The 21956-nt window shown below is 41.4% G+C and overlaps 1 long non-coding RNA gene across 1 annotated transcript; it reads left to right on the forward strand.

The window, feature by feature from the left end:
* Positions 1-1194: 1194 nt before the first annotated feature.
* LOC118000618 lies at positions 1195-5912 on the forward strand. The gene is made up of 3 exons (XR_004676511.1): positions 1195-2125; positions 3107-3174; positions 5260-5912. It is a non-coding gene; the product is annotated as an uncharacterized LOC118000618 (long non-coding RNA).
* Positions 5913-21956: the final 16044 nt, after the last annotated feature.

Genomic DNA, 21956 nt, shown 5'->3' on the forward strand with positions numbered 1-21956 from the left:
ATCAGATACATAGTGACGCAAATCTTGTGTCCAAACAAAGAGAGTTTGCTCTGGTAAGCCCAGTGTCTGTTTCTCTACAGCCTCACCGCTAGATTAGACAATTTTTTGAACTTTTTCTTAATCTTAAAGGTAAGAAAAAGTATTAACCTTGACTTGGAATCCCTAGAAAACAGTCTACAAGCATTTCCATGGGGGTGCCTGGGTGGCTCAGTCGGTTAAGCGTCTGTCTTCAGTTCAGGTCATGATCCTGGAGTCCTGGGATCGAGTCCCACATCAGGCTTCCTGCTCGGCATGGAGTCTGTTTCTCCCTCTGACCTTCCCCCCTCTCATGCTCTCTCTCTCAAATAAATAAAATCTTAAAAAAAATAAATAAATAAAAGCAGTTCCACGGAAACGAAGGGGTACTCTGCCTAGCAAGGAGGAGTGAGAGAAGAGCAAAGTGAGGGGAAGGAAGAAAACCAAATGGGCGGTAGTGCGTTACCCAGCTGACGGCACCCACTGGTTGCTCGCAGAGGGGCTGTTTCCTGAGGGGCTGGAGAGAGCGATACAATTCTTTGGAATACTGAGCAGGGAGAAAAGTACAGCAGGGAGCAGACAGGGCGACAGCAGGCCTTGTCACACCTTGAACAACAGAAGGAAGAACTCACGTTTTGCTGCGCTGGCAATGAAAGACTAAGGAACATTTTGAGCAGGAAAGAGACGGGGAGAATTTTTAGCAAGGCTCAGAGGGAGAGAAGTTTAGGGAGCAGGGTATTAGTTGGCAAATGATGGCACATCCAGCAGAGGGGCACCAGTAGACTGCACTTAACACTGCTGGGTGAAGTCAGAGGACAAAACGGGCAAAGAATTCTTAATTTGGAGAGTTTGGGGGACCCTAGAGGGTCTACCATTGGGCACTGTAGAGTTTGGGAAACTCCAAAATTTTATGCAAATTTTTGTGTCCTAAACATGTTTATTTTTCAGAGGAAAGGATTTTTAAATTTCACCTGATTCTCAGACATCTGTGAGCCAAAAAATAATCCAGGGTCAGTGAGATTCTGTGCTCACAGATGGATTTATGGTATAAATAAGCCTCATTTATGAACCTAGTGTAAATCTCGGGTGCCTTTCACCTCTTACAGCCACATTCTCTCTGATCACCTACGTACTTACCGTCTGTGCAGCTCACTTTTACATTTAGCTTGTTTTTGTAAGTTTCGGTTTTCCTACCCTGTGCTTTTCTTAAAGGAACACGCCTCATATCACCCTCAGTCATCGTCAGAATATGACTTTAAGGTGTTAAAAGAAACTGAGGCGTATTAAACATTTTGAGTTCATTTGAGCAAAGATTGATTTGAACCGGCAGCCTCCAATCTAGCAGATAGGAAGGAGCTCTGAGGAGCTGTAGCAAATGAAAGACTTTTACCGGCAGAAGGGAGTGGGAACAAGGAAGTTATACTGGCAAAAAAGCAGACTGGTTATGGCAAGGTCACTTTCCTTTAGGGGATGACAGGGGCCTATCAGGCAGATTATCTAAATCGTGCTGATCAGGCGATTCCTGACCGACTGGTTTCAGATTCCACTTCTGGGACAGCCTAAACTGTAATTAAGTCTCGGTTTGGTGATGTAAGGCTGAGCATAAGCAACTCCATTTTGGGCCTGTTGTCTTGTTTTTAACAAAGGTCAAGCAAAATGCAATTTAAATGAAGTAAAATCTGCTTAAAAACCTGTTGCACAAAGCACATGTACATATATGGAGAAGTTACAACTAGACCAATCTCTTCTTTTAGCCTTGGCTGCTGACTAACAACAGAAGTAGCTTGCTGGTTCTCTGCTACATCAGAGTGCATCCCAGGAGCATGAAGGCCTTACATGAACTCTGTCTTATTACACCCTCATCTGAGAAGCTGCATTAGGACACAGCTGGATCTGTGCATGCTGACATACTTGGAGCAGGAAAGCAGGCCTTGCAGGGTTTACAGAGCCCTGAGTCCCCGCCTTATCAAGCCTGACCTCCCACCTTACTTGGCACAAGACTTCCCCTTATGTATCCACAGTGCCTCCTACTCCCAGCTGTGAGGCAGGGAACCAAAGGGAGCATTTTGAGTTCTTCTTAAGAAAATTTATACCATCCAGCTATGCATTGGTAAGACATTCTGACCAGCTTTGAGATTTTGCATTTAAAATTTGTTCCAAACACTGTGAAATTTATGCTTCTGGGCTGGGACTTGCCTCCTGAGCATTTAAAAAATATTTTATTATGTGTCTTAGTTATTTTTCAGAAAAAGACCAAACTTTAGCTTTGATCTGTCTATACTGTTACCTAGAAATTCAATTTAATATTATTCTGCTTCAGGTAAAAAACAAAAGCATGGAGCCATGTAAAGTTAAAAGCCTGGCATAGAGGAAAACGTCTTAAACACCATTGAAAAGTATATTACAAAGGAAACATCTTCTTTCAAAAAGGGATTCTTATTATTGAGATTAGAGCAGAATTACAAAACTTACCAAAAGGAGTAAAATTCTCCGTAAACTCCTGCTACTAGAGCTGAATGTCCATGAACGGGAACCTTAGTATTTTTAAACAGCTTTATTGAGCTATAACTTACATACCATAAAATTTACCTCTTTTAAATTCAGGGAGCTGTACTTTTAATAAGTCATTATATATAATACTCACAAGAGCTACTTCTGACGGTGTAGCAGTGCTTCACATGTAGTTAATATGGTGAATATTTTGTTATTTTAATAAGAAGATCCCAAACATTGGTCCCAATTTTGATAAGAAAGATTTTAGAATCCTATAAAGGAACTTGTCAGAGGTGTCATTCTCATCGTACATGATTAATCAAGTTTATTTGTTATTCAAGTCAAGGCTCTCATGTTAGACCATGAGAAAGAGCTTTCCACCCACACAGGAATTGATGAAACCCCCTGGGCCTGTGTTATGAGGCATGTTACTTCCAATTTGGAGAAAATATCAAATGCCAACTGAAGACAACTTCATTAAAAAAAAAAAATTATGAATAAATGAACAGATTACATCCTGCAGTTAAAGAGACACTTAACCCTTTTGTTACCTTATCTATATTATTAGCTGCTTTTAAATTCATTTCTTGTTATTTAGGTTCTGAAGAGAGTTTTGATCCAGGAACTAGAAGATTTGATTTTGGGGCCTGCTATACTACTTTTAAGGTGCTGGTTTATCCTTCTGATTCACTTGCAATCTCTAAGCCTTGGTTCCCCATCCATTAAGTTGGAACTAGCATATCTGCCTTGACTAATTTAGGAAGGTGTGTGATTAGGAGCAATGGAAATAGTGTATGCAAAAAATGCTCCGTTAGCCACACACTGCTGTGCAATTGTGTGGTATTACTTCTATTACCACAAATCAAGAAAATTATCTATATTAATCAAAATAATCTGCAAAGAGTTTGGAGTGTCTCTCTACACTCGACACTGTATTTTCCAAGATAAACACTTGTGGCTTTTAAATGGAAACAGTTAGGCCCTTTATTCCATACAGAAGAATGACGAATTGGAGTGAATTTCTTACCTGGGCCTTCAATTTCTTCTGCTTTCTTAATGTCACTTCCCATTCTTTATTACTGCATTCTTTATTACTATCAGTTTATTTATTATCGCATTAAAAGATAACAAAAACACCTCACAGGTGACTTGAAGAATGACCACATTTCTTTAGATAAAGTGAGGTAAATTTGATCTTTTGAATAATTAAGCTTGGTTATAGAGCAAATTAGAATGCATAAGTTGTAAAGCAAACCTAAAGGTTTCATTAAAAATTGTAAAGAAGTAGCAATAAAATCATAATGGTTAAGCTAATTCAAACATATATTTCTTTATGATGGTGGCATCCCAAGCCTCAGGTTTTGTCCTTAGTACTTCCATGGGCTTGAGCACATTACACATTTTTTCTTCACAAGTTTCCATAAAATTCAGCTAGCTCTTTTAACTTACTGATTAGCACATTAGATGTCTTGGACATCCCAGAACACATCAAGCCTTTTCGTACTTGTTTTGAATTAATTTAGATTTGACTCCCACTGACATTCCTCCCACCATCATAATCAATAGGTCATAATATACCATGAATATTTCTCTGTAACATCTTCCAAATTAATTCTTTCCTTTTTTATGGCTATTTCTTAAAACCAGGCCCTTCATAATGTGCTTAGATTTTCCAAAACTGTCTCCTGGTGATTCCCCAATATATCCATGCTGCAAAGGGATGTCAACAGGATTGTCTTTACCGTGGCTTTTTCCTGCTCAGAAAACTGCTTATGTCTCATTCTTGAGGACAATCAAATCTGTTATCTGTCATGTCAATGTCTCATCCTTCTATACTTCATCTATCCCATTTCTCATAGCTAATCGATTACAATATTCTGTTTAGTCAGTTTGGCTTCATTCTCATGATCATCATGGGGTCACCTTGCTTGTCCTTACATTTGCACTTGCGCTTAGAACCTTTGGAATAGAGATTCCTTCTACTTTTTCATTGAATAGCTACTCATTGGTTCATTAACTGAACAAATAATTAATGAATGCCTATTCCATGCTGGGCAACTCTTCAAGGTGTGAAGGAGACAATGGTAGAATGAGAGATCAGGCCCATCGTCAAGGGAAAATAATAACTAACATAAACAAGCAAACAAATAAATACAATTAGAGAATAATATTTATGGAGAAAGTAAAATATGATGATGTGATAGAGAATGAGTAGAGGGAGGGATAGTTTTGGGTTGATCTAAGGGAGCACCTTCCTGAGGAGATGATAAGAGGGAGGCAGCCAAACAGACACTGATGGCAAGGGTGCCCCCTGCTGGAAGACACAGTGTACAGGTCTAGAAGCAGAAATGAGCTGGGTGTGTTCAAAGGACAGGAGTAGGCTAACTGGACTTGAGCACACGGAGAAAGCATTAAGAGAGAAGATCCAAGAGGCTGCAGGGGCCAGATCATGTAGGGCCTTATTGGTTATGGTGGAGGGTTTAGATATTATTCTACATGTCCTAAGAAGTCCCTGGAGAGTTTTGGGTAAGAAATAGGAAGATCTAATGACAATCTCCTCTCTATCACCTCCACCCCCCAACAAGAAGCCTTTCCTCACCAACCCAGTGCATTGGAATTAGCAGGTGTTTGAAATTTGCCCTTTGCTTTTGATTATTTTCCGGTGAGGAGGTGGAGGGGAACTGTTCAGGGGAGGTAAGGGACTCACTCAGGCCTTATAAAACTGGGTGCTCTTCTACCCTTGTCTTGCAGGGTATAAGAACTTCCTACTTCATGAATTGCTCTGCAGGGAGCTAGCACGAGTGGTGAAGTGCATTGTGCCTTCTGACATGCCCTGTGGGACAACGTGGACCGATCACTTTTGTGGCTGTCTCATATATGTAGAGAATAGCTAGGATGTAAGGAACTGAATTGAACAGCTAGAGTGGAAGAAATGGAAGGACGGAGTGTTTACTTCCTCCTTCTTTGGCATATTCTCAGAGCACCCTCTAAGACTACTTATGCACAGAAGAGATGCTCAACAAAAGTTCTTTACAAGACAACATTCCTTTGTTGTTCCCATTCAACAGGTCCATGTTTTGTTTCATACTGAAGTAATTCGGAAGTCAAATCACACAGCTTTGCTAGGGTCCACCTCGCGAGGACCCCTTCTGATGGAGCTCAAGCCTAAATATGAAAGCAAATCCCAGTAGGCAAATCCTTGTATGATTAACATTTCTGGCAACACTCTCAATGCTATGAATTTAAGATTCTTTTCCATGGTGTCTAGAATGAGATGTAGTGACTCATTTCCATTGTTTAAAAGAATTGAGAAGATAGCATAAATGTTGCACTGACCCTTTCCAGTTGCTTTTATCTGTGGCCCAGTCACCTAGGAAGTCCACATAAAAACATTTTAAATGTGAGCATCGGTCTCTGTTTCTTGTTTGTGTGAGTGGAGTACTGCTTAGCATGCAAATAACCTGCTAGTTTCTTTCTGAATAATGTCATACTTACTAAACAGGGGATCCACCCTCTATGCATGTCCCACCATTGGCACATTTCATTAAACTGCAGGGAGAAGCATTGCACTGGCCAATGCTGCGCCCAGCATTCGGGTGGCCCTCAGGGTTTCCCAGGCCTCTGAAATGGCCCTTCTTAGTGCGAACTTGCATAGTGAAAATGCAACCTTGGAGAAAGGCAAAAACACTTCATATTAAAAAACTAGAAGAAACAGACAAAACAAGAAAATAATTATTTTTCATTTTTAAAGCAGCATTTTTTCAACATAAAGTAATACACGTGAGTTTTTAAGAAAAGACTATAAAAATGTAAAAACAGAGAAGCACAGAGAGAAAAATTAAAAAATTATCTACAGTATCAACACTGTAGAAAAGACAATTATATTTTTTAAAGATTTATTTATTTATTTGAGAGAGAGAGAGTGATGAGCAAGGGTGGGGCAGAGGGAAAGAATCTCAAGCAGACTCCACACTGAGTGGGAAGCCTGATGTGGGGCTCGATCCCAGGACCCTGAGATCATGACCTAAGCCAAAACCAAGAGTCGGCTGCTCAACAGACTGAGCCATCCAGGCACCCCTAGAAAAGACAATTATTAACATTTTGGTATGAATTATATACCACTAATTATTAGCATGTATACACACACAGCAGTTTTTCTATGCTTAGCTCTATTTTCTTTTAAACAAAAATAGAATCCTGCGTTAAACTATGTAATTTCTAGTATTACAAGCATTTGTATATCATAAATACCATTAACTCTTTTTTCATAGCCTTAACTTTTTAAATGATAGCATACTGTTCTTTTATATAATATATCTAATTAATTTTCAATTATTGGGCAACGGACTCATTTCTACTTTTTTGCTATTAAAAATAATGCTATGATTAACATCATATGGATATCCTTGTGTATTTGCTAATTATTTTCTTAGTATTATTTTCTAGCAGTAACACTACTAGGGCAAAAGATATGGATGCTTTGAAGGGTGTCCCAGTGTCACAGATATTTTGCACAATTTTATCTCCCCCACTCACTACTGGAACACCTGCTTCTTCACAATCACCACATGCAAGAGATTATTATGCTTCATTTTAAAATGAAACAAAGAATAAAATTTTCTTCTGCTATTTTTAATTGGGGTTGAAAACCTTTTAATAAATGTATTAGCCATTTGTATTTCTTACTTTTCATTTGTTTATTATATAATTTTTTCTCTATTCATCACTTTAAACATTAATTCGGAAGACCTGCTTACATAATGAGTGTATTAGTTGTTTGCCATATATTGTTAATACTTTTTTCAGTTTATTATTTGCCATCTAATTTTGCTTATGGTGAAGCTTTTATTTTTTTATGTAGGGAAGTTTATAATTTTTATGTTGTCACATTTCTCTTTTTTCCCCTCAAGGATTTGTCTCTGCATATATCCTTAGAAAGGTCTTTCCCAGGTATACACTGTATGATCTTACTGATATATGGAATCTAAAAAAGTCTAACTCATAGAAGCAGAGTGGAATGGTGGTTGCCAGGGGCTGGGAGTGGGAGAAATGGGGGAGATGTTAGTCAAATGGTATAAACTTTCACTTATAAGATGAATAAGTTCTGGGGATCCAATACAAAGCATGTGCCTATAGTTAATAATACTGTTTTATATACCTCAAATTTGCTGAGAAAGTAAATTGTAAGTGTTCTTACCACACATAGATACAAGGTAACCATGTTAGATGATGAATGTGTTAACTTGACCGTGGTACTCTTTTCACAATGTATGTGTAGTCCAAATCATCACCTTCTACACCTTAAATATATACTATTTTATTTGTCAATTGTATTCAGCAGGGCTGGGAAAAGAAAGATCTTTAACACCCTAAGATTAGGAAAATACAAACAAAAAGAGCAGTTCAACAAAGACTTTGTATGGAACTGTTTGGGATCCTGAAATGTGTTATAATTTTACTCCTCTCCTTCAGCACTTACAGTTTGTTTTTAAAGTACTTTTAAATCGATATGGTTATCGGCTATAAATAGTGTCTTTAAAATGAGGAAATAAAGGCTAGACTGGATTTTATTTTCGAAACTTTCAGGAGTTGAAAGCACGGAATAATTCCTCATGGTGAAAAAGATGGGTTCAGTTTTGAAAGGTCAAGACTTTACTTTCCAGCTTAATTTTCACTGGCCTTTTCGCTGACAAGCACCACTCTCAGCAGGCACTGCTATTTTCTTATTGTGAGAGAACCGTGATTGTCCTTCCTCAGATTTAACCTTTGTTATTTCTCCAAGTCCTGCCATCTACTGTTGCACAAAAAAAGCACTGCACAAGATGAAGAAATTAATGAATGCTATCAGCTTTATACAGAATAACCAGGTAACTTAATTAACAAAGCAGGGTTTCCCATGCTTTTTGCAGAGTGAAATGCCCTCAGCAGAGAGCAAAAGTGTAAGTATAGGACGGAGTCAGGTGGGTCTGGGCTCAATTGTAATCTCTGCCACATAATGAGTAGATGATCCAAACCTGAGTGCCAATCTTTGCTCTTTTAAAATGGGGACAAGAATAACTATTCTATGAATTAAGAGGAATAGGCTAATATACATAAACTGTCCAGTATAATCCCTGGCAACTAGTAGGTCTCATATTCTACCTTGTCTACCTCAGTGTCTCAAGCCCTTTACCACCTTTATAAATTTTTTTCTTTTTAGCAAAAATTGAGATTTTTGTAGTTTTTATAATCATGCACTGAAAAAAACTTGTAAATGACTATAACAAATATTAAATTCTGAAATGTTTCATTTAAAACCACCTCTGCTTTATATAGATAAATAAAATGCTTTTGTTATGAGGAATTGCTGAAATATATTTTTGGCTAAAAACATGGCAATGCTATATTTAGAGAAACATTTGGCTAATACAAATAGATGTGTTTATTTTACAGAGAGATACTTCATGTCAGTCGACATACGCAGTTTACAGGCAATTACAGTGGAAGCCATATGTAGATATATATATATTGTATATTTTCAGTCTTACTAATACAGCAAGGTATAATCTGCTTAGTATAACACCATGCAGGGGCGCCTGGGTGGCTCAGTCAGTTAAGTGTCTGCCTTTGGCTGAGGTCGTGATCCCGGGCTTCTGGGATGGAGCCTGATCATATCAGGCTCCCTGCTCAGCAGGAAGTCTGCTTCTCCCTCTGCCTCTGCTCCTCCCCCTGCTCATGCTCAATCTCTCAAATAAATAAATAAATTCTTAAAAAAAAAAGTATAGCACCATGCACCAGGTATTCAATACATACTTCCTGCAAATGGTAAAGTGGTTATGATAGAGACTTGGAAGCCATCAGCCATGTGTATATTGGGAAGTAAGACTGGCTAGGTTCCACATAAGTGATAGCATTTTTTGGACAGTAAAATAATATTTAACTTGTTGCAATAAATCCTTTCTCCCCCTCCCCCCCCATGTGTTCTGGTTTGAAAAGTACCATGCAATCAAAAAGAGAAAGAGAAAAAGCAGAACTAGCAAGAAACTGACTGTACTGACAGAGCAGGGTCCTTTTAGTTGGAATAACATGTTCTTTACAGTGTTGTTAATGAATCTGAATCTATTTCATGTTCACTCTGATATTCAGTTGAGTAATAAATTTTAGTAATCCCGGCATCAATGAACCTGAGCTGCTGTAACACTAGAATAATAGATAGATGGGACAGTAGATTTCCCCATGTTCACACTGACCAAAAGTAACTTTTAATTCTACATCAGGACTAAATAGGTCTGTCAGTGAAAGCAACAGATCTTAGAACATTGATGAAAGGGACGGATCTTCTTCCCATAAAAATGCACAAGGGCACAGGCACAGTTATAAGTGTGGTTTCAGGAGACTCAAGGACCCACTGAATCCCATCCAGGAACCTCAAGCTGGGAACCCTGCAGCTTTGGAATAGATGTAACTTTGGAGAGGAGGACAGAATTCTTCTTACGGCAGGTGAGAGAGTAAGGCCTTCTCTGCCTGGTATTTCGATTACTCTGGATAAGGGTTATTTAAACCTCAAGATCTTCATAAGTATTAAAGGTTATAGGGAAGTAATGGCTCATTAGAAACCATTTCCAGAACAAAAACAAATGGGCTTTATCAACAGTAAGGATTTATATTTTAGACTGAGAACTTCTGGATTAGAGTCATTTATCACTAGTGTTTATAAAAATATGAAAGCCTAAATCATATAATCTTTTACTATGTGTAATCACCACTCTAAAGACAAATGTGGTAGCCTTAGTCTAATTATTAAAATTTTTCATGAAACTCTGTATTTGTTTTGTTATGGTTAATTAATAACAGTGGCTTCCAAATCTGGGGAGGCTTATCGAAATGCAAATTTTTATTCATTCATTCATTCATTCATTCATTCATTTACTTATTGCAATGCAAATTTTTAGATTCCATCATAGATATTTTGATGAGGTATTTCCAGCATAGGGTCCAGAAATCTACATTTTAAGAAAATTATCCTATATCCTTCTTTACAGACCGGAGAGCTCAGCTTTTGGAGGCGTGTGGTCCTGCTGTGATCCGGCTGTTACAGTACATTGGTAACAAGTGTCCAAAATTTTCAAAACAGCGTGAATGCGAGTTAATAATGGATAAGAGGCAGACATCAGGGGAGGATTCAAGAGACAAGTGATAAGATTAGGGGGCTTTCAAGGTCATGGGACTTCCACGAGACTGGATTAAGAGGCAATTGCTAAGCAGACCTGCCCAAGACTTCCACCCCGAGCGCCGCGGCAGCGGCCGTGCAATCCTAGCGTCTCTGTCTGAGGAAGGGCCCACCGTGGGCGAGGGGCGCTCAGCTCACCGACACGCTTACGGAGAAGATGACAGGTCTCGGGAGAGCCTCTGTTCTCATTAGCAAGGTGCACAGAAAATTCATAATAGAAGGGAGAAAATTACACAAGAAAACCTCAGGAAGCACTGGCCTTCAATCAGTTGGACAACATCAAATCCAAGGACGGGATGGAATGGTAATAGTAAACAGGTACTGAGTGTTATCAGGTATTGGTTTCCGGGCTGAGCCCTTACTATCATTATTCTATTTAGCTGATTCGCTCAGAAGAACCCTATGAGGTGGAGCTTTTTCTCCTCTGAGCAGAAAAGAGGAAAATGGGAGCTCAAAGCGCGCGAGGGCCAGGCTGCAAGTTAGGAGCGGCTACGCGGCGGGGCCTGAGTGTGAAGCCGCCCCGACTCCAGAGCGGGTGCGCCTACCCAGCGCCCGCACGTGCCGCGGAGAAAGAGGCGGCGGCCCGGGGGGCGCCGTGCCCCCCGCCCCCAGCGGCCGCGTCGCATCGCTGCCTCAGAGCGGGCACTGGAAACCAGGCGCCAGGCTCGTGTTCTCTCCCCACTCCCTCCGTTTCAGAACTACGTACGTAGCAAGAGAAGTGCTGTTCTTGTTCCATTTCAGAGGTAAGGCACAGCGAGGCACAGGGAGGTGACTCGCCGGGGTCCTGAGGCTTGTAGGTGGCAGAGCCGGGCTGCAAACCCCGTCGGCTGTGTTGCGTCGCGGAGTCCACGCTCTGACCCTTGATGCTATTCCCGGAGTATTTATGCAAGCGTCGTGTCCGTGAATAAAAGACAGCAAGGTTTTTTTTTTTTTTTTATTATGTTAATCCCCATACATTACGTCATTAGTTTTAGATGAAGTGTTCCATGATTCATTGTTTGTGCATAACACCCAGTGCTCCATGCACAACGTGCCCTCCTCAATACCCACCACCAGGCTAACCCGTCCTCCCACCCCCCTCCCCTCTAGAACCCTCAGTTTGTTTTTCAGAGTCCATCGTCTCTCATGGTTCGTCTACCCCTCCGATTTCCCCCCCTTCATTCTTCCCCTCCTGCCATCTTCTTCTTCTTTTTTTTTTTTTTTAACATATATTGCATTATTTGTTTCAGAGATACAGATCTGAGATTCAACAATCTTGCACAATTCACAGCGCTTACCAGAGCACATACCCTCCCCAGTGTCCATCACCCAGTCACCCCATCCCTCCCACCCCACCCCCCACTCCAACAACACTCAGTTTGTTTCCTGCGATTAAGAATTCCTCATATCAGTGAGGTCATACGATACATGTCTTTCTCTGTTTGACTTATTTCGCTCAACATAATACCCTCCAGTTCCATCCACATCGTTGCAAATGGCAAGATCTCATTCCTTTTGATGGCTGCATAATATTCCATTGTATATATATAAAAGACAGCAAGGTTTGATGACCCTGCCCAGGGTCTCCACCTTGCTGAGCGGAAGATGTGCTTCTTCATATTCATAAGTTTACCCACCCCTTTTCTTGAATATAGTGTTTTTAAAAACTCATTGATTTGTCTTGGCCTTATACTCCTTTTCAGATTATCTCCTGCTGTAAGGACTGTCGAGTTACTACATTTAGTACAGTGCCTTAATATGCTTTAAACTCTTCTATAAGGCATCCTTCTGAGAATCAGCCCTGATTATGTATTCAAGGAAAAAGTTTCTTGGACAGCCTTGGCAGAAGGAACTCACTTTACTGGAAGATGACCTTGTATCATGCTGGGTAGCTGTGTTGCTTTCATATCTTTCAGGTACAGAGGCTCCTGCATCCGTGATTAAGCAGAAGTCAGTGGAAGTGGGGAGAAGGATGCTGCCAGGCAGGCAGAGGACTCAAGCGACTGACATGGCTCAATGGCGGCTCCTGTCCTGTAGAAATGTGCATCACATCCCAGTTCCTATTCCTTGACCTCTGCCGGAGAGCAGGCAGGTCATGGGTGGGTGGCCAAGGACACTATAACCAACAGCTCCTTGAGCAAATATTCTGAGACTAGGATCCATCAAAAAGCTTATTTTCACCAAATGCACTATTATAACAATTAAAAGCATGTCTTTATCTCACAACTCTACTGTGAATCAGCTTTATGGGAGAAGGTCTGAGTCTATTGCCCTTTCTGAACACAGAGAGAGAGACTATGGCAATACGATCACTTGCTCAATCATAATGTTCCCCCTGAAGCTTCTTAAGTTGTGGGCCACGCGTTGGTGGTATGCATCAGTTAGCTGCAGTCTATTTCTCACCTGTACATCAAGTAGGTTCCAAAGTTAGCTGGAGTTTCAATATTTACTGTGCCTCTATGAGCTTTACACTATTTGCCCTATATTAAAAAGCACCCTATATTAAAAAAAATTAGTCATGCCCCTGATCCCCCCATATCATGCTCTACTTTTCCTTTTTTCCCCTACAGAATTTGTTAGCTTATACTATTTTCTTATAGTAGTTTTATTTCTTCATCATATTTAGTGTTTATTGCCTTTACGCAACTGGAATGTACACTCACAAGTGCAGGGGATCTTTGTTTTCTTCATTGAAATATACTACACATGTAGTACATAGGTAGGAAGTGATGAATGAACAGTGATTGAATGCTTTCTATTAAAATCAAACTTTGGTCAAGTCTGATTAGAAAGCAATCCATAATTCTGGTTTTGGAACTAGAAGTGTATTATTTAAAGTTTTTTCTTGTCTCAGAATTTGAAACTGGTAGGTAGAGTGTAAAAACCAACCACGCCTTACCTTGAAAGCCATTTTTAAAATCAGCTCCAGTGGGTAAGAGATCTGGTGTATATTCACTGTAGCCGCCTACATAAAACTGACTGACGACATTGAGACCAACCAGTCTTCCCGGGGAGATGATGGATTTATTTTTATGATCATCTACCTTTAAAAGGAAAAGAATTCAAAAGCTATTAAAAAAGGAATTAATTCCCCAGGGTGAACTGTTAAGATACTGTTTTGTTATTTTCCATTAACTTGACATGAAAAATTCACAAAGACCTGAATTTTGAAAAAATAAAAAACACCTCACCACTCTATTCTTTGCTTCTCTGCTGGTGTCTGTTACCATGGATATATTAATATCGCAGTCATAGTTTTGCATTTCAATCAAAATCACAGTTCTCCAAAGATCAGAAGCTAGTATCCCGTTGTTCTTCCTCCATCTAGCCTGGCCCCCCCCCCTTCCATTCTCAATGCAACCACCAGAGTCATTTATCAAAAAAAGTCAATTGACTGCGGTAACCAACCCCCCTTCTAAAATTTCTCAGTAGCTCCCCATTGCTCTTGATAAAAATCTAACTTCTTGGGGCACCTGGGTGGCTCAGTCAGTTAAGTGTCTGCCTTTGGCTCAGGTCATGATCCTGGAGTCCTGAAATCGAGCCCCGAGTCAGGATCGAGCCTCTAGTTGGGATCCAGCCCCTAATCGGGATCCAGCCCCGAGTCGGGCTCCCTGCTCGGCAGAGAGCCTGCTTTTCCCTCTCCCTGCCCCCTGCTCGTGCCCTCTTCTCTCTCTCTCTCAAATAAATAAAATCTTAAAAAAAAAAAATCTAACTTCTTAGCACGACATCTAAGTCCTTTGATAATGTAGACCTGGTCTACCAGCTAACCACCTGTTTTGTTCCTCCCTACCTGAAAGCCACCCTGAACTACTCACATTCTTCAAGTCCACACTGGCCACTGTCGTTTTTCTGAACTCCCATTTATTTGCAGTTATGCTCAAGCATCACCTTTTGGGGGGGGGGAGCATTTCCTGAGCCCTCTCTCGCACCTTATCTACATTAGGCATCCCTCTTACTTATCCCCACCCCACCTAATTGCAAGCATGCCTCTCATCCTCAGCTGTGGGCGCTAGTCTGTGAACTGCGTGGGGCAGGCAGCACAGGTCTGTTGCCTCTGGCCTCTACTGCACAGATCCCATGGTATATGGTTATGCTCAGCAAAGCTGTGGGACAGATGAAGGGATGACATTTTACCTTCAGCCAGCCCATCTGGAAGAACCTCCCCAGATGGACCGTGTGGATGCCAAGGCTCAGATCGAGGGGATCACTGCTGAGACTTGCTGTGCCCGATCCCAGGTTGTAAGTGTAAACCACACTGCCGCTGCGCAGACCCACGGCCAGGAAGTCATCGCCGTTCAACCCTGGAATGAGAAGACACATGGGGCATGCTTGCTGAGAGAAAATTCAGGAGTCTAGTCAGCTTCACTTTATTGTCTAGTTCTGAGGTACAGACCAGCATACAGGTAGTTATAACAGACAGGCCGCCTCTCATCAGCACTCAGGTATGTGTGCACCTGGGTATTGTTGTTCACACCCCCAGAAACTGTGTGAACACTAAAAGTTCTTCTCTGAAGCCACGAGGATTCTCCTCAACCCAGGGGAATGATCAATACCTAAAAAGTTGGGATTAAAAATCTCCTTTTTGTCTGAATGAAATTCAGTGTGCACTTTATAATACATAGAATTTTTTTTATTATTATGTTATGTTAATCACCATACATTACATCATTAGTTTTTGATGTAGAACTTTATAATAGAGTTGAACTGCTCTGATAGTTCAGGAGATTCAAAAGAATTGAGATAACCGAACTTCAGCTTTGGAATTCTATGAGTCGAAGTTTTAAAAATGTTATTTCCATAATTGCTCAGGATATGCTATAATTGTTCTATTACAAAAGCTCTTGACCATACTCCCATGACCACTTAAAGGTGGGTTGTTTCTGTGTTCCCTATTCTCATTCTCCCTCCATTAGTTCAGGACCACCCATGGAGAACAGTGAATTGCAGGACCCAGAGCACTCAGGATATAGCTCATGTAGACCCATGGGAAAGGGGGAAGGTGCGTGGGAGAGAACCAGCATCAGACACAAGAGGAGGGTTTTGGTGGTATGCCTGGTGACATTAGGAAGATTGGAGATAGTCAACAGTGTCATTCCCAGCAGGTGGGCAGAGCACGCATAGGTCAAGGCAGAGCTTCTTGAGTTAAGTAGAGACAAGAGGCCTGTCCGCAGGGAGGAGGGACCCAAATATATCATCCAGTTTCTGAAAGGTCTGTTTGTGGACCTTAATACTGAGGTTTGCAGGTAGAAAACGAAGGCAAGGGTTTCTGCTCGGAGGAAGAATATGAGGGCTGATTGAAGTAAGAAGCTTCATCAGGTGGCAAAAAGTAGAAGTGAGTCCTTGGACGTGGACAAAGTTGGTTGTGAGTGTGTACAACCACCCCCTCCTACACTCTTAAGGGTGATGTTGTATGCTCCCTTGGCTTCTGTTGTTAGGCTAAGCAAGGTAAAGGAGAAAAAGATCTTCAGGGCTGGGGGTTTCTAGATAGCATAGGGAAGTGGGCTTCCTAAGGCACTGGGAAATGGAAGACAAATATTTAGAGATACTTGAATCTACCAGTGCTTTTCTAATGGGTCTGCCATGGGCCCTGAGCTGGGTTATTTTAGAAGCTCCTTAAGCGAGTGTGATATGCAGCCAGGGTTGAGAGTCACTGTGTTAAGCACAATACCGCTGTCTAAATATGTTGGGAACTCATAGCAAATCTCGTTCTCTCTCTCTTGGGTGATCTCTTTCCCCCTGCACTGTTGCAACAGCTTAGCTGGGTATAAATTTTAAATAGGAAGAACTCCCAGGAGAAAACAGATTTAGGAAGGCAGTTCAGCAGAAGGGAGAAAAACCATCAGAGACTGAAGTCTCTCAGGCAGCGGTTGGACTTTAGAAGACACAGGGAGAGAGGGCTGAACAAAGAATTCTAAGAGACTTTTCTGTGGGCTGTGAGTGGGCATCCTTTTTAAAGGAATTCTAGTGGGCATCTGAATTGTCTTTTCAATTGTTCAGACTGTTGGAGTGGAGATGGTATTCTGCCAATGGAACTGGTGGTAGGAGAGCAATTTATTTGAGCCATAACCTTCTCTCCTTTCTGTCCTCTTGCTATTCCTCCTTCCTTAAGTCATCAAAAGCCTGTATCATGCCAAGAAAACATGATCATCAAGGTCCTACAGCCTGGCTAGGAGGAGATGGGAAGTTTGTCTCAAGCGCCCTGGGGATCTGAGGAAGAGCAGCAGTGGGGGCAGTCATCATGACAGGGTGGGAAGGACAGTGAGGGCATTCAAAAGGAGGTGATTTCTGAGTTGGTTTCTGAGCTAACCCAGAAAGTGACAAATAAGAAGTTACTAGGTAGATGAGGAAAGGGGAGGTTCTGAAGAGGGCCGCTCGAAGCAGAGGAAATAAGAGGCAGAGGACATGGAATGCTTACAGGCCTGCTGGGGGCTGGGCCTGGCTGGCATTTAGTGTCTATGGCAGAAGGATCTTTAAGGCCTAGTATACAGCAATGAATGAGCTGAATATTTTACTGGACACTCTCTTGAAAGAGAGAGAGAAGGGGGAAGGGCAGAGGGAGAGAGAGAAAGAGAGAGAATCTTAAGCAGGCTCTATGCCCAGCATGGAGCCTGACGTGGGGCTCCATCTCACAACCCTGAGGTCATGACCTGAGCCAAAATCAGGAGTCGGACACTTAACTGACTGAGACACCCAGGTGCCCCTAGTCTTAGATTTTAGAAGACTCTCATAGCAAAGTTGAGGGCAAGACCGAGAGGCAGATTTGGAATCTCACTGGAAGGTCGTTCAAATGACTCAAGAGAAGAGATTAAGGTCCAAATAAATCAAGGCAGTGGCAGAGGGGATAGTTTTAGAAAAGAGGAGGAATTTGTGTGTGACTTGGAAGGAAAATCCGAAAGGACAGATCCCTTTGGAGGGAAGAGTTGAGGAATAGGGAAGAGCTGAAGGGGTTCCAAAGAGTCTGGTTTAAAGAACCACACGGCGGGGCGCCTGGGTGGCTCAGTTGGTTAAGCAACTGCCTTCGGCTCAGGTCATGATCCTGGAGTCCCTGGATCGAGTCCCGCATCGGGCTTCCTGCTCGGCAGGGAGTCTGCTTCTCCCTTTGACCCTCCCCTCTCTCATGTGCTCTCTCTCATTCTCTCTTTCTCAAATAAAAAAAAAAAAAAAAAAAAAAAGAACCACACGGAATGATGGTCAGTTATGGAGATAGGAGCCTTGGCAAGGCCAGGGTGGGGAGAGAGGCTGACTTCAGTTTATGGATACTCCTGCCTACAGACCTGTCCCAGAGCATAGAAGTAAGGATGCACCAACAGATGTGGATAAGCAGAGCCAGGGAGCTCATCAAATTGTCAAGCAGATGATCGCCTCTTATTGACAAACCATGGATCCACCAGGGTTGTTTTCCTTTTCTCTGCGACACCTTCCACTCTGGACCTTTCCTCACTGGTAACCCCTGATGGTGAGTGATGGAGGAGATAAGAGAAAGGAAGGCAGTTGACTACCAGAGCTGGTGCCTGGAAGGTGAACGTTACTTCAGGGAGTTGGAGGTGCTCTAGGGTGATGTTCTGTGAACCTGGAAGTCCACCACAATCACTCAGGGAGCTTGTCAAAAATAGATTCTAGATTGACCTTATGGCACCTGTGGGAGAATCTCTGAAGCTAGGGCCTGGAAATATATATATTTTAGCAGCATCCCCATCTGCTTTGTTTACGAAGCCTGACTAATATTAGTAACTCCAGGAGGGCGAGGGCACATGACCCATTTGTCACCCATGGCTTCATGTTCAGAAGGGCCTCACGCTTGGTTTAATTCATGCTTTGTTGTCACTTTTTGAAATTCTTTGAAGTGTAAGTTGAAGGTGAAGTCCGAGGGACAATGGAGCATGGCTGGGAACAGAGGCAATACATATATACAAATCCACATTTGTTGTTTCTTGCCACCCCATTCACATGTAGTGTTTGTGACTAGAATCCCCCCAATACTGGGGGTTTGGTGAGACTCAAATTGAGTACAAGGTAAGTGCGTTGCCTCTAAAGACTGCGTAGGTGTGGTGCCGACCGCACCAAGAGGCTATGCTTTCCACTTGAACCACAAACTTGCTTCCAGCACAGAAAGGCAATGGTGATCTCCGAAACTTGAAAGATCAAAGAGCCTTAGTTTTCCTTTCTTACTCCCATTATTTCTCTGCACTGGCTAATCATTTACACTGAAAATGGTGACATGGACAGAAAGGGAAAGAGAGGGAAGTCCATAGAGACCTTTCTCTTCGGTCCTTTTTTACCCCCCCGTAAGCTGAGGGGAGAGAGTGTTGACTGGGTGTATCAAGAAGTGAAATGAAGACCGTTGACTTGATTTTGTGCAGCAGCTCTAGTGTTCTGGTAAGAAAGAAGTACGCACGCAGGGACAAGCTATAAAATACCAATTGCATAGTTTTGGTGACTCTGCATATGTGTTAAATGCTCTGATATTTGCATTTTAAACTGGCATTTCATGATACAAAAATGAATGATAGAAGTTGTGTTAATAATTTAATATTTTAATTTTTCTTAACTTAAATTGACATCAATAGCAACTAAAGACACCATAAAAGGTTGAGAGACCACGGAAGAAAAGAAGTGCTGGTGGCAGAGCCTGCATCTGAAGCCGGCCTGATGCCGCAGCCTGGGCTCATAAGTGCAGTCCCTGTAGCAGAGAGAGAAAAGCTTGTGGCTGGCGGAGCTGTGCCACCTCCCACCACCACCAACCCTTCCTGAAGCTTCCTCTCTGAGGAATAAGGGGAACAATAAGATCTCTTAGGAGTTTTCTAAGGATCAAGTGATATTTCATGTCTAGGTATCAGCACAGTGCCAACCCAGTGCATGGTAGGTTTCCAATAGATGCATGTTTAATTTTTTCTTTTCCCCTTGACTGTGGCCTCACCTTAGCTTTGAGTATCTCGTTTTCTTCTCCTGCTTCATTAATACAAAGCCCGGGAAGCAGGTATTCCTGGCCCGCATGCTGGAGCACGCATCTGCTCCCAGTTAACCTTTGGGGTCAGGGACAACTGTGGAATTTTTTTTCTTTTTTCTTCTTCTTAAAGCTGTAGCCCTGATTGCTTCAGTGCATTACTCTGATCTAACTAAAATTTTTTGGAGGGCCAACCATGGAGGTGAAGTGAAGTGACTTGAAGGTATGGTTTGTTAGCGTCCATTTATATGTCTTATGTCACTTTCCCATAATTTATTGAAGTGAAAATTTCTTTCCTTAAAGCACGTAATAATATAAACAATGATGTATTTCAAACAACCACCACTGATTGCATCCTCAAATTTAAGTGTTCCTTTATAACATTGTTCTGTGAGTAGCTTTGAGAACTATATGGGCAATTTCTATTTTTACATTTGTCAATTCACAAAGTTACAGATGATATTTGACATTTATACTATAAGATAGAGATTTTTAGTGATTGACATAGTGAGTTTTTTCATGAAAAGAACTGGAACTAAGCTCACTTGGCACGCAGAAGACAAGGCCACAGTGAATCTTAATGAAACCAGGCTTAGGAAGAAGATTTTCAGACAAAGCAAGGGATATTTGTTGGATATTACTTAGGACCTGGTCCTAAGAAGGACGGATTTAGCAAGATTATGTTGTGCGAGTGGTAAAGGGGGAGGAAGGAAACAGTAGGTGATGACTTTGGATGAACAGTAGTTAAGAATAACAAGATCTAGGAAGTGAATAAAAATCCTCTTAGAATGTACAGAAAAAAACAAAACAAAACAAAATAAACTTGGTCTCTCACTGGCTAGAAAGAAGAGTCATAACTCAGTTCCACAAATATTGTTATGCAGAGAGCTTTGAAGTGGGTGTGTGGTGGTGAACTGTATTTAGGATTATAATAATTCATAATGTTGCTTACAGGAGATCTCATGGGGGAAGAAGATGAGATGCTGTGGTCAGAAAAGCATCTGGCCTCATAATGGACAGAGAACAGTGACTTAGCAACAGAAGCAAGGACTCAGTCTAAGTGAAGGGAGAGATGGTGGCCGGGGTAACAGTGATAAATAATGGAAACAAAGGAACCCTTGTGCACCGTGGGTGGGAATGCAAACTGATGCAGCCACTGTGAAAATCAGTATGGGGGTTCCTTAAAAAATTAAAAATAGAATTACCACATGATCCAGTAATTCCACTAGTGGGTATTTATCCAAAGAAAATGAAAACACTACTTTGAAAAGATACATGTACCCCCATGTTTATTGCAGCACTATTTACAATAGCTGAGATATGGAAGCATCCATTGATGGATGAATGGATACAGATTATGTGATATATATATATATATATATATATATATATATATATATATATATACACACACACACACACACACACACACATACACATATTCACAATGGAATACTACTCAGCCATAAAAAAGAATGAGATCTTGCCATTTTTCAACAACATGGATGGACCTAGATGGTATTATGCTCAGTGAATAAAGTCAGGCAGAGAAAGACAAATGCTACATGATTTCAGTTGTATGTGGAATCTAGAAAACAAAATAGACAAACAAACAAAAGAAGCAAAAACAGACCCTTAAATATAGAGAACAAACTGGTGGTTACTGGAGGGGAGTACATGGGGAGATGGGCAAGATGGGTCAAGGGGAGTGGGAGGTATAAGCTTGCAGTTATGGAATGAATAAGTCACCAGGATGAAAGGTCCAGCAGAGGGAATATAGTCAATGGTTTTGTATTAGCGTTGTATGGTGACCAACGGCATCTACGCTTGTGGGCACAGCATAACCTATGAATCGTATGAATCACAATGTTGCACACCCGAAACTAATGTAGCATGGTATTTTTTTAAAAAATGGAAACAAGGCGAAGCATGCTGCCATGGATATTCTGGAAGGAAAGATCAAAGAGGTTGAGCTTTACTGGATTTGTTTGTTTGTAGTTTGTTTTTAAGCCTAAGGGTTTTAGTATTTATACCAGCAGTTCTCCAACCTGGCGGGACGGAATCAGTACAGCCTCTGATTAACTGGCAAGTATGGACAGGAAGGGGAAATCCATTATAAAGGAGGGAGGAAGGGTACCAGAGGTTTCAGATAGTCAGCTCAGGAGAAATCATACAGGTTACTTTGACCTGAAGGAAAAAGAGAGAGACAAAAACAAAGAGAGAAAATAGGTAGACCTTGGCAGCATCCCAGCACACCATATGGTGACTGTAATGGAATTTTTATGAGGAGAAAACCATGCAAATTCAGTAACAGTA

The sequence above is a fragment of the Mirounga leonina genome, unplaced genomic scaffold (genome assembly GCF_011800145.1).
Source record: "Mirounga leonina isolate KUSES-001 unplaced genomic scaffold, KU_Mleo_1.0 Mir_53, whole genome shotgun sequence".
Taxonomy (NCBI): domain Eukaryota; kingdom Metazoa; phylum Chordata; class Mammalia; order Carnivora; family Phocidae; genus Mirounga; species Mirounga leonina.